Raw genomic sequence first — 10,000 nt, 5'->3', positions numbered from 1 at the left:
GGAGAGGGGACGGAAGATGGAAGGGGGAGGGAAGGGAGAAGGAAGGGGAAAGGAAGAGGAGATTGGAAGGGGAAAGGAGAAGGGAGAAGGGAGGGGAGAGGAGAGGTTAAGGGAGATTGAATGGGAGAAGGGAGGGGAGAGGGAAGGGGATAAAGGAGAGGAGAGGGGAAGGGAGAGAGGAAGGGAGAGGGTGGGGAGAAGAAGGGGAGAGGAAAAGGGAGATGAAAGGGGAGATGGGGGAGGGGATGGGAGAGGGGAAGGGAGAGAGAAGGGGAAAGGAGAGGGAAGGGGAGAAGGGAGGGGAGAGGGAAGGGGATAAAGGAGAGGAGAGGGAAAGGGAGAGAGAATGAGAGCGGGAAAGGGAGAGGAAAGTGGAGAGGGGAAGGGAGATGAAAGGGGAGAAGGGGGAGGGGAGGGAAGAAGGGAAGGGAGAGAGAAGGGGAAAAGAGAGGGAAGGGGAAAAAGGGAGAGCGAAAGGAGAGCGGGAAAGGGAGAGGGAAGGGAAGGGGAGGGGGAAAGGGAGAAGGGAGGGGATGGGAAGGGAGAGGGAAGGGGGGAGGGAAAGAGAGAAGGGAGGGGAGGGAAAGGGAGAAGGGAGGGGAGGGAAAGGGAGAAGGGAGGGGAGGGGAAGGGAGACTGAAGGGGAGAGGGAAGGGGAATGGGGAGGAAGACTGCGATGAGGGAAGGGCAGTTGGGGTGGGAGGGAGGGACGGAGGACGGGGGCAAGGGTAAGAATGAGGGAGGGGGAGGGGAGAGAGGGAAGAGGTAGGGAGGTGAGCAGGGCGGATGGGAGGAAGGGTAAGAGAGGAGATAAGTAGGGAGGACGGGGGCAAGGGTGAGAGAGAGCAGGGGAGAGAGCAGAGAGAGGAGAGAGAGAAGAGAGAGGAGAGAAAGAGGAGAGAGGGGGAGGGAGGGAGGGAGAGGAAGCTTGGTAGGGAAGGAAGAAGGGTCAGACATAAGTAGGCAAGGCGGGAAGCAGGGTGGGAGGGAGGGAGGGAGGGAAGGAAAAAGATGGAGGGGGAGGGAGGAAAGGACAAGACAGAAGGGAGGAGGGGAAGGGGGGATGAGGGAGGATGGGAAGGAAAGAGATCGAGGAGAGGGGATGGGAGGGGAGGGGAGGGGATGGGATGGGATGGGAGGGGATGGGATGGGTGGGGAGAGGAGGGAAGGGGAGGGAGGGGCGAAGGCTTAGGGCCTGGGACCGCGAGGGGGGGGGCGAGGCTGAGCGCAGCATCACAATCACCAAGGCGAGACGAGACGACGCGCGGCCGCAGCAGAGGCGAGAGGAAGGAAGAAGGAAAGGGAGGGAGGAGGAAGACAAGGAGAAGAAAGAGACCAGGGCAGAAAGGAGGAGGAGGCGAAAGAAGGAGGAAGCCAAAGCGGCTAAGGGCGGTCGCCAGAGGGAAGAAGAGGAGAGGAGTGGGGAGGGGAGGAAGGGGTAGTGGGCACGGGGGGGGGGGGGAACCTGTGAGTTATGCCATTACCGGCTCTTATACACTTGATTGTCAGGCCCGCAGTGTGCCCGCCTTATTGACCTCGTGTGACCTAACCCGCTCCGGCGGCGCAGGCAAAACCCGCCCCTCTTGGCTCCGTCCTCAGAGGTCGAGTTCCCGAGGGCGGTCGGGCGCGCGGTTTGCGCCCCCGTGGCCTCGGCTCCAGCCACCAGCGAGGGGAAAAGAGACACGTATTGATCGAGGGGAAACTAAGGCATGGGTAGAAGGGCGTAACCAGCCCCTCTCACTCTCCCCTCTCCCCTCCCCATCAACTATGAAAAAACTCAGCGCCTCCCCTGCTCCTTCCTCCCGCCCCCTCTCTCTCTCTCTCTCTTTCTCACTCTCACTCTCTCATCCTCTCTCGCCGAGCCCCATGCACCTCTGGGCGTTTTTTTTTTTTCTTTTTTTTCTTTTTTTTTTGGCCTGTTCTTTACTTTGGCTTGTTTTTTTTTCTTCTTTCTTTCTTTTTCTGTTCTTTTTTTTTTGGCCTGTCTTTTTTTTTTTTGCCTGTTCTTTTTTTTTTGCCTGTTCTTTTTTTTGACAGTGATTTATGAGGGCCACAAAGGAAGCGACTCACGGTAGAGTATCAGCACAGTCCGTGTGTTTGAGTTTGTACGCGTATGCTTTTACACGAGTGCGTAAATGGGCAAAGTGCTGTGTGTAAGACAGGGAGATAGAAGAGGAGAGTGAAGAAGGGAGGGAGGACAGACGGACGGAAACACGATAACACGTGTGTGTGTGTGTGTGTGTGTGTGTGTGTGTGTGTGTGTGTGTGTGTGTGTGTGTGTGTGTGTGTGTGTGTGTGTGTGTGTGTGTGTGTGTGTGTGTGTGTGTGTGTGTGTGTGTGTGTGTGTGTGTGTGTGTGTGTGTGTGTGTGCGGGTGCTGGACTGCGGGTGCGGGTGAGTGTGTGTGTACGTGTGTGTTGGTGAGTGAGTGAGTGAGTGTGTGTGTGAGTGAGTGAGTGAGTGAGTGAGTGAGTGAGAGAGTGAGTGAGTGAGTGAGTGAGTGAGTGAGAGAGTGTGTGTGTGTGAGTGAGTGAGTGAGTGAGTGAGTGAGTGAGTGTGAGTGTGAGTGTGAGTGTGAGTGTGAGTGTGAGTGTGAGTGTGAGTGTGTGTGTGTGTGTGTGTGTGTGTGTGTGTGTGTGTGTGTGTGTGTGTGCGTGCGTGCGTGCGTGCGTGTGTGTGTGAGAGAGAGAGAGAGAGAGAGAGAGAGAGAGAGAGAGAGAGAGAGAGAGAGAGAGAGAGAGAGAGAGAGAGAGAGAGAGAGAGAGAGAGATTAAGAGAGCGGGAGGGAGCCATAGCTTAATAGGTAGGTGAGGAGGGACATAAGGAGTACGGAAGTCCTCTTAGAGCCCTGCTGTAAACAGTTGAACAGTCATTTGACCAGCCTTCGATCAGCCTTGGGCCCCCTTGCCTAATTGTTAGTTTTGCCAAAGTAAGCACCAGGATTCGCCCCAATAAGCACACTGTACATCATAAGAATTGGCAAGCCAGGGCGCGGGAAAACTCGTTTAAAATCAAGCCGAGGGTTAGATCAGGGTAGAACATTCCTGTTGAATACCTTGCAAGAGATTCTGTTCCTACAAGCTCAAGTCTTATCTAGACTTGCTGCAACTGCAGAGCGACGGCAAAAGCAAAAATAAAAATAAATGCAATATAAGTGATGCCCGATAAGGCACAACGTTGAGCTCCACAAGATGACCTACAATGCTGAGTCATCCAGCAGAAAAAACACAATAATAGAAAGTGACGCAGTAAACCACAGCAAATCAGTATGTGTTCCAGATCTTGACTCGCCGCCTCGTACTTCCCCGAGATATCGAAACTCATTGTGAGACCCGCATATCTACCTTCAAGATGAATCAGACCAAGCCAAGCAGCAGAACCAAGCGCAATATCTTTATGTATACTTACCTTTTCAGGGATCAGCTCGAGCTGCCCCAAGGTAAACCTAGAGGTCAAGATGGCAGTCGCCGTCAATTCTCTCTTCTTTGGCTTGCCGCAGGCGCGGGACTCATGCCCCACGACCTCCCAACAGTTCGGGTCAACCCGCCGCTTCATTCAGAACACCCTTCTCGGCTAAACCCAACCTGGATGAACACAAGTCCCATCTTCTTCAGCTCGCTCTAATGGCAGACTGCAGGCCCCTGCTTTGTCGTTTCCCTAGATAATTGCTAGTTAAGAGATTAACCTGTTGAAGACGGGAATATATTTACTTGCATTGGCCCTAAGATGGGCATTAGGGCCACCTGTGCTGTCCCCCAGATGGGTTTTATTTCAAAGAGAGAGGCACACGACATATCGAGGTCTTTCTCGCTCTCGTTATAATGCTATGCATCCGCTGCACATGCTATGGTTCTCACTCTGCCTGCACATTCTCCACCATTTGTACTTTCGAGCGGGAGGTCAGCATCTCGCCGTGTCGTCGCTCTCAAAACCTGGTGCTACTTCGAGTCCAGGGATGTGCGACCTACTGCTGATGATAAGAGAGATTGCTGCCATATATCATTTTGATATCAACTAAACATATTTTGGTGAATATTACGGTAATCATCATCAGCCCGCCTCAACGATTGTCAGTGCTCAAGAATTTCTTCATGCCCCACCAGCCTATCATCACCTTATCTGATCAAGGTAAGTAAAGGACTGATTATCTGGCTGGAAACCTCGTAAATGAGAAATTCGGACTCTATCACTATACCGCAAAACTTGGTGCAGAAAGTACAGGATGCACACTCCCTAGAGGCCTAAGTGGATACCGATTACGAACTTTGGAAAAGTGTCCCTGTGGACAAGTTAGAACAGCATTGAGAACTCAGAGGGAAATACAGATCTCAAGGTCACAAGAAAGGGCCCAGGTCTAATGTACGGGACTTTGGTGGCGATGGGACCGAGACCAGAGTAGCAGTAACTTGTCGAGCTGAAAGGCTGTCTAGTGATAAAACACACCACCTGCACCATACCGATACCAAACCCATACCCCCAGGTGTGCCATCATTAACCTTGTCAAGACGGGCCAGGAGCCGGAAACTTCTGAGATTGATTATGTCAAGTGAAATCTTTTTTTGTTTGTTTTTTTTACGATACAGGATTGCTTAGTCTTAAAGCAAGAAGCATATACTTGGGTTTTATTGCAAAAGGTATGCTTTTGTTCTGCATTTCGTTTCTGATCTTTGTTCACAATGGAATCTCAAATCTCAGCCCATTTCTAGGGGAATGGATGTAAGGTGTATAAGGGCCGAGGCTTTCTCAAGAATCATTCAGCAGCAAGAAGAACGCGCTTATGGCAGTGGCGAATGGGACCTTAACACGAAAGACCACGACACTATTCAGAGGGACCCGGCATCTGTTAACTGTAGCAAGGCGTATGTAAAGAAAGAGGGTGTTTTCTAATTGGAATATTCGCTTCTTTTTGGCTATGATAGGAAAATTGTATGTGCATAACAGGTAGCTTTATATCACTTACCTTCAGTTTACCTCAGTCTGATCTACTCTCATCTTGGATCCTAGTATCAAGACGGTTGGCTCTTCAAGATTTTCTAATCGACGAGAAGATGCACTGAATTACACTGATGAACAGACGCTTAAATCTGGCAGATTTGTGAGCAGGTCGCCAGTGATGCCATGGAGTCTAATCCAGCAGGTCCTACTTACTTTTGGTCATTACCCTAATCTGTTTAAAACCAAGTCTAACAGAAATCCATTGCCTTTTTTATATTAACACTATTGTACTAATTACTACTGTTGTTGTGAGATGAAACGAGCGAAATACACAGCCATGTTCTAAGTCCTTAGTGCGCCAAGTACGTGACATGAACATGCCGTAATTGGTATTCTAGAAGTCCGTGTTCATATCAACCGCGTGGCAATTGTGACGAAAATATTGGAACAATCGTGGAAACTCCGTGATAAAGGGGTGGGCTTGTTACCCGGGCGAAAAATGCATATTTTTAGTATAATCTTTGTTACTAATACTTCATATGAGCATACCACGTTTGGAAATAAATAACTGTATTTAGATGTATAAGACATCATCGTCCTAGATTTGGATTAGAAATCCCTTCAGGAAAGCGTGGGTCCCTGCTGATTTTGAGTTTGTTTACCTTTTGGCGGATTTTTCCAGGGAGAGTGAAGCTAAATAAATGGCAGCAGAAGTAAGGAGTGTAAAGATAAATAATATAATTACATGAAATATGTATTCATTAAATCTATAAGTATGATATGTAGAATATACGCACATATACACAGTGTATATATACACAAAATAAGGAAGATCCCTCGCATCCCTTTTGTGTTGATGGAGCGGACTAAATTACCAACTGCGCATTCGTGAAACGGTTGGCCTTTCTTTAACAAGGATCAAGCACAACAAATGATTCATAGCAAAATCAAACTATCTTTTTGTTGGTGCTACCTGCGACTGTAGTTTCTCCTATGAATTCGTTTGTGACAAAGACTGACATAGGTGTGTCACGCTTTTACGTTGTAGAATACTCCTTTCGTGACATGAACACATTGACACAACATGGACATGGCATAGTCACGTCACGTAGTTAGACACCATGCGGAGGATGCCTCTGAGCACCCCATTTCACGCCTCATAGGCCTTTATCAGGCGACCTTGAGACGGCTAGGCGGCTTTCTCCTCGCTCAGCAAACTAGTGAACAAAGAGGTGCTGTGTGTGTGGCAGAAATAATTTAATTAGAATATTACTGTCTTGAAGGGGCGTGTTTGGTGTGAAGACCAAAGAAGAGAAAATAATATGAATAATGTGAGCCGTCATTATATATTTCAAGTATTGGCATTATAACGAATATGTATGTTTTTTTTTTTAACAGTTCTGGACTCATTAATTGGCCGTAACACTTCCAAAACAAGTAAAACTTCTCATTTAATATTACATAACGCATCCTTATAACAAACGGTATTTTTCCATTTTGTTGATACACCTGAAGTAATTGAATATTGCAACTTGATCATATAGATTAGATATCGTGCATTTGATTAAAGAATAAACACACCCGAGCCAAATAGTAGAAACATTTTAATTGCCTCTAAATTTGCCAGAGGGAATTCTGCCATAAGACTCAAAAATGTCATCTTCACTTTGGAGAAGTTAATATCCATTCGTATGGGGTTGTTTGGCTTAATAAGCGACTTTAACCCAAGGGTGCAAAATTACCCCCGCCTCGGAATCACTGGACTGATCTCTTTCTGAATTTCAGCAAGAACGAAGCGCTTGCAGAAATTTCTGACATGGAAGGGACAACCACGAAGTCTTTTCCACGGCCATTCTGGTCAAGAATATTATAAAAAAGGTGTATAAAACAGGACTCGCTAGTCTATCTTAAAATTCTTTTGCAAAGAGTATTATTACTGTTGCAAAAAATATGCAGTAATTTCCTTTAGAAATTACAGTATATCAAGGGAAATACAAGAAGCTAATAAACTTTGTCTGTGCAAGCACACGCGAAAGTGTACACACAAATCAATACACAATTCATGATGTCTTGGCGAATAGTTCTTGAAGATATGTTAGGAAATACATGATTTAAATCTAAGACTTTCTTGGTGCCAAGCTTATCAAGGCCAAAATCAGCCATGGTATTGTAAAATAATCATATTGGAAAGAACAGCTTCAGACATATGATTTAATTCCTTACAACAACAGTGTAGGGAAAAGGTGAAATTTAGATATTGTTTATGAATAGAAGCAACTGTAGATTGAGCATAGGTGCGATTTCTATATAAATCTATGTTATGAAATAAGTTTATGGGTAAAAATGTATAAAAAAAAAATCAAAGAAAGCTGCAAAAGTAGACCTATGTCCAATATCCTTCCTCTGGCCGCGGCTGCAATGTCTGGCGGAGCCCATCGGACCAACCATTTCGCTGCTGAGACGACTAGAACTCTATGGACATTCCTTACGTAACTTATGCCGGTAAAATCACACCATTCATCAAGGTTTGCCAGTGTGATATATGCTACCAATATTTTACGCATTTGCATGTTTATATCCCCGCCCCCTGATCCCGCGGGCGCTTCTGAGGAACTCCTCAGCTAAGGCAGTGTTCAATTTTTTCATCGCGACCCAGTTAGGTTTCATATATTACCCTCCCGCCCCCATTCGGCAGCATTGTACACTATTAAGTTGTTTTTACGTCCTTCATTTGCTACACATACATACATATTTTCTTAATTCTTATATATTCATTCCTCATTTATTATACATTACTACCTAAGCTTGGGGATTTGTAAGGGCTTCTTTCTCAGAATATGCATAACATGCCGAAATATGCCTACTCAGAGTGAGGAGAAGCTTTGTATACTTGGTAGTTTGGAAGAATCACAAACCTGCTTGTGGAGAGCGTAGAGAATATCCCAAAATCAGTCAACCATCCCAGATGTGTTGAACATAGGCCATATGACAAGGTAAATAAGGTAAAAGAAACAGTTCACTTATACATTCAAGGGGGGGGGTCCCCGAAGATGGAGGGGGGAACCCAAATTTTCGGCCGTCAAAAATCCGAGTTTTTGTGTATGCTACGATTGCGTTTTTTTTTCTATACATTTCGTAGGATTACCCTTAAACATAATTTCTCTTGTATCTCCCGGTTAATATCTGAGAAAATTATAGAAAATGAGATACAAATATTGCGCTCATGTTTTGTAACTCTTTACCATAGAAAAAATCTTTTCTCTGGCACTCGAACGAACAAGGTTCAAGGCAACAGTTGAGGAAAATGCACATTATGAAAGTAAATAAATGATCCAATGTTCAATTTCTCGTTCGCTATCTAGAGGAAACAGAAATGTTCTGTACTTACAGCATCTTCTTTCTCATGTATATCTGCGTTGTAAGTCGGCTTCCTTCCTTTTCTCTCAGATTAGAGCCTTATAATATGTTGACCTTTTTGCGTTTATTTCATATTTACGAGACTGAATATTGAAAACACCACACTTTATTTTGAAGAAATTCGTTAAACTTCGCCGAAGTAGAAAGATGGATAAAGAGAGATAGCTTTTGCCGATTTCCTCCACGCAGAAAATTACAGTTTGTTCTCTACTGTGCTTACAGAGGGTAAGGTGTTTTGTGATTTTCCTTTTCTAATGTTTCTAAAAAAAAAAAAAAGGCAAACCAAAACTGGCAACGACTTCATCGGCGCCGATGGGCGTGAGCAATAAGAACTAGGCAAGGCTGCGGCACAACAAAGCATTTGCTTAACATGCAGTTTGAGTAACCGTCAGTTATAAATGGATCTAGGACCTACATTACCTTGGTTTCCTAGAATCAACGTTATTCGGGAGAGGAAGAGTTGTATTCCCGATTCCAGAGCTAGATCAACGGGGACCATTTTGAAGCAATGTTCCAACAGCAAGTCATGTTTGGTCGAGAACATCTCTTGCAGTTCAGAGATAGTAACCTCAGGAATAATATAAACTGCGGGATACCTTGAGCGAGTGCTTCATCCTGACAATCAAGATGTACTAGCAACTACTTTGACCCTGACCACAGAAGAGTACGGTCTTACTTCCAAACTAATTAAGTCCTCCACTTTGAGTAGCCTAGCAATCAGTGACTCCTACTGGAAAAAAATAGCATTATGAACACTCTTCTGCAACAAGGAGTTTTGCCTGGAGGAACTCACTCACACTTACACACACACACACACATACATACATACATACATACATACATACATACATACATACATACACACACACACACACACACACACACACACACACACACACACACACACACACACACACACACACACACACACACACACACACACACACACACACACACACACACACACACACACACACACACACACACACACACACACTCTTTCTCTTTGTCTCTGTCTCTACCTCTGTCTCTGTCTCTCTCTTCTAACTTTCCTTAATCCTCTTTGCTATAAATAATCGCAATATTGATTTTGTGCACATGGCTCAACCGCCTCACTTCACCTATACCAATAAAACAGCGTCTTAAAAGTATCATAAGAATAATCACGAGCACCGACTCTTACAAAGCTTAACTGGATCAGCCCAAACCTAATCCACTAACGAAAACGTTCTATAAAAAAAAGAGAAAAAAAAACAGATAACGGGTGAGAAAATAATGAACAATGCAGTTGACAGCAGCTTTATTTTCATACGCAGGTACAAAAACAGTCTGGACTTTGAATGTACATTGCTACAGGGGAATCCCAGAGCTCCATGGGGCGCTACACAGGGTGTGACTGGGTGGTTCAACATAAACAACCAAGCTGGCAACTTTGTAAACTGGGTTCCTTACCACAGTCATCTAGTGGTATGGAAGCCATGAACACAAACGGATAAGATTAAATAAATATAGACTAATATCACAGTTTTGAATCCAAACCACTGAAAAAATCCCTTTGTGCTTCCACACTATCACAGAACCCTTTACAGTTTCTTTTTTTTAATCTCTCTTGAGGAATCAATATAAACAACCAATTATATATTTCCACC

The 10,000-nt window shown here is 45.2% G+C and overlaps 1 protein-coding gene across 2 annotated transcripts in view; it reads right to left on the bottom strand.

The window, feature by feature from the left end:
* Window positions 1-5,507, bottom strand: part of LOC122265288 (uncharacterized) — a 153,700-nt gene extending 148,193 nt beyond the window's left edge. Inside the window, exon 1 of one of the 2 annotated variants that reach the window (XM_086545829.1) lies at window positions 4,960-5,507. The gene's annotated coding sequence lies outside the window, so the exon portion shown is untranslated. The remainder of the gene's footprint in view (window positions 1-4,959) is intronic. The other variant, XM_086545830.1, reaches the window with a different exon arrangement.
* Between the last annotated feature and the right edge of the window lie 4,493 nt (window positions 5,508-10,000).

Source organism: Penaeus japonicus, unplaced genomic scaffold (assembly GCF_977035675.1).
Source record: "Penaeus japonicus unplaced genomic scaffold, GWHDUDI00000001_assembly GWHDUDI00000017, whole genome shotgun sequence".
NCBI lineage: Eukaryota > Metazoa > Arthropoda > Malacostraca > Decapoda > Penaeidae > Penaeus > Penaeus japonicus.
This window is presented reverse-complemented; position numbering and strand designations above follow the sequence as displayed.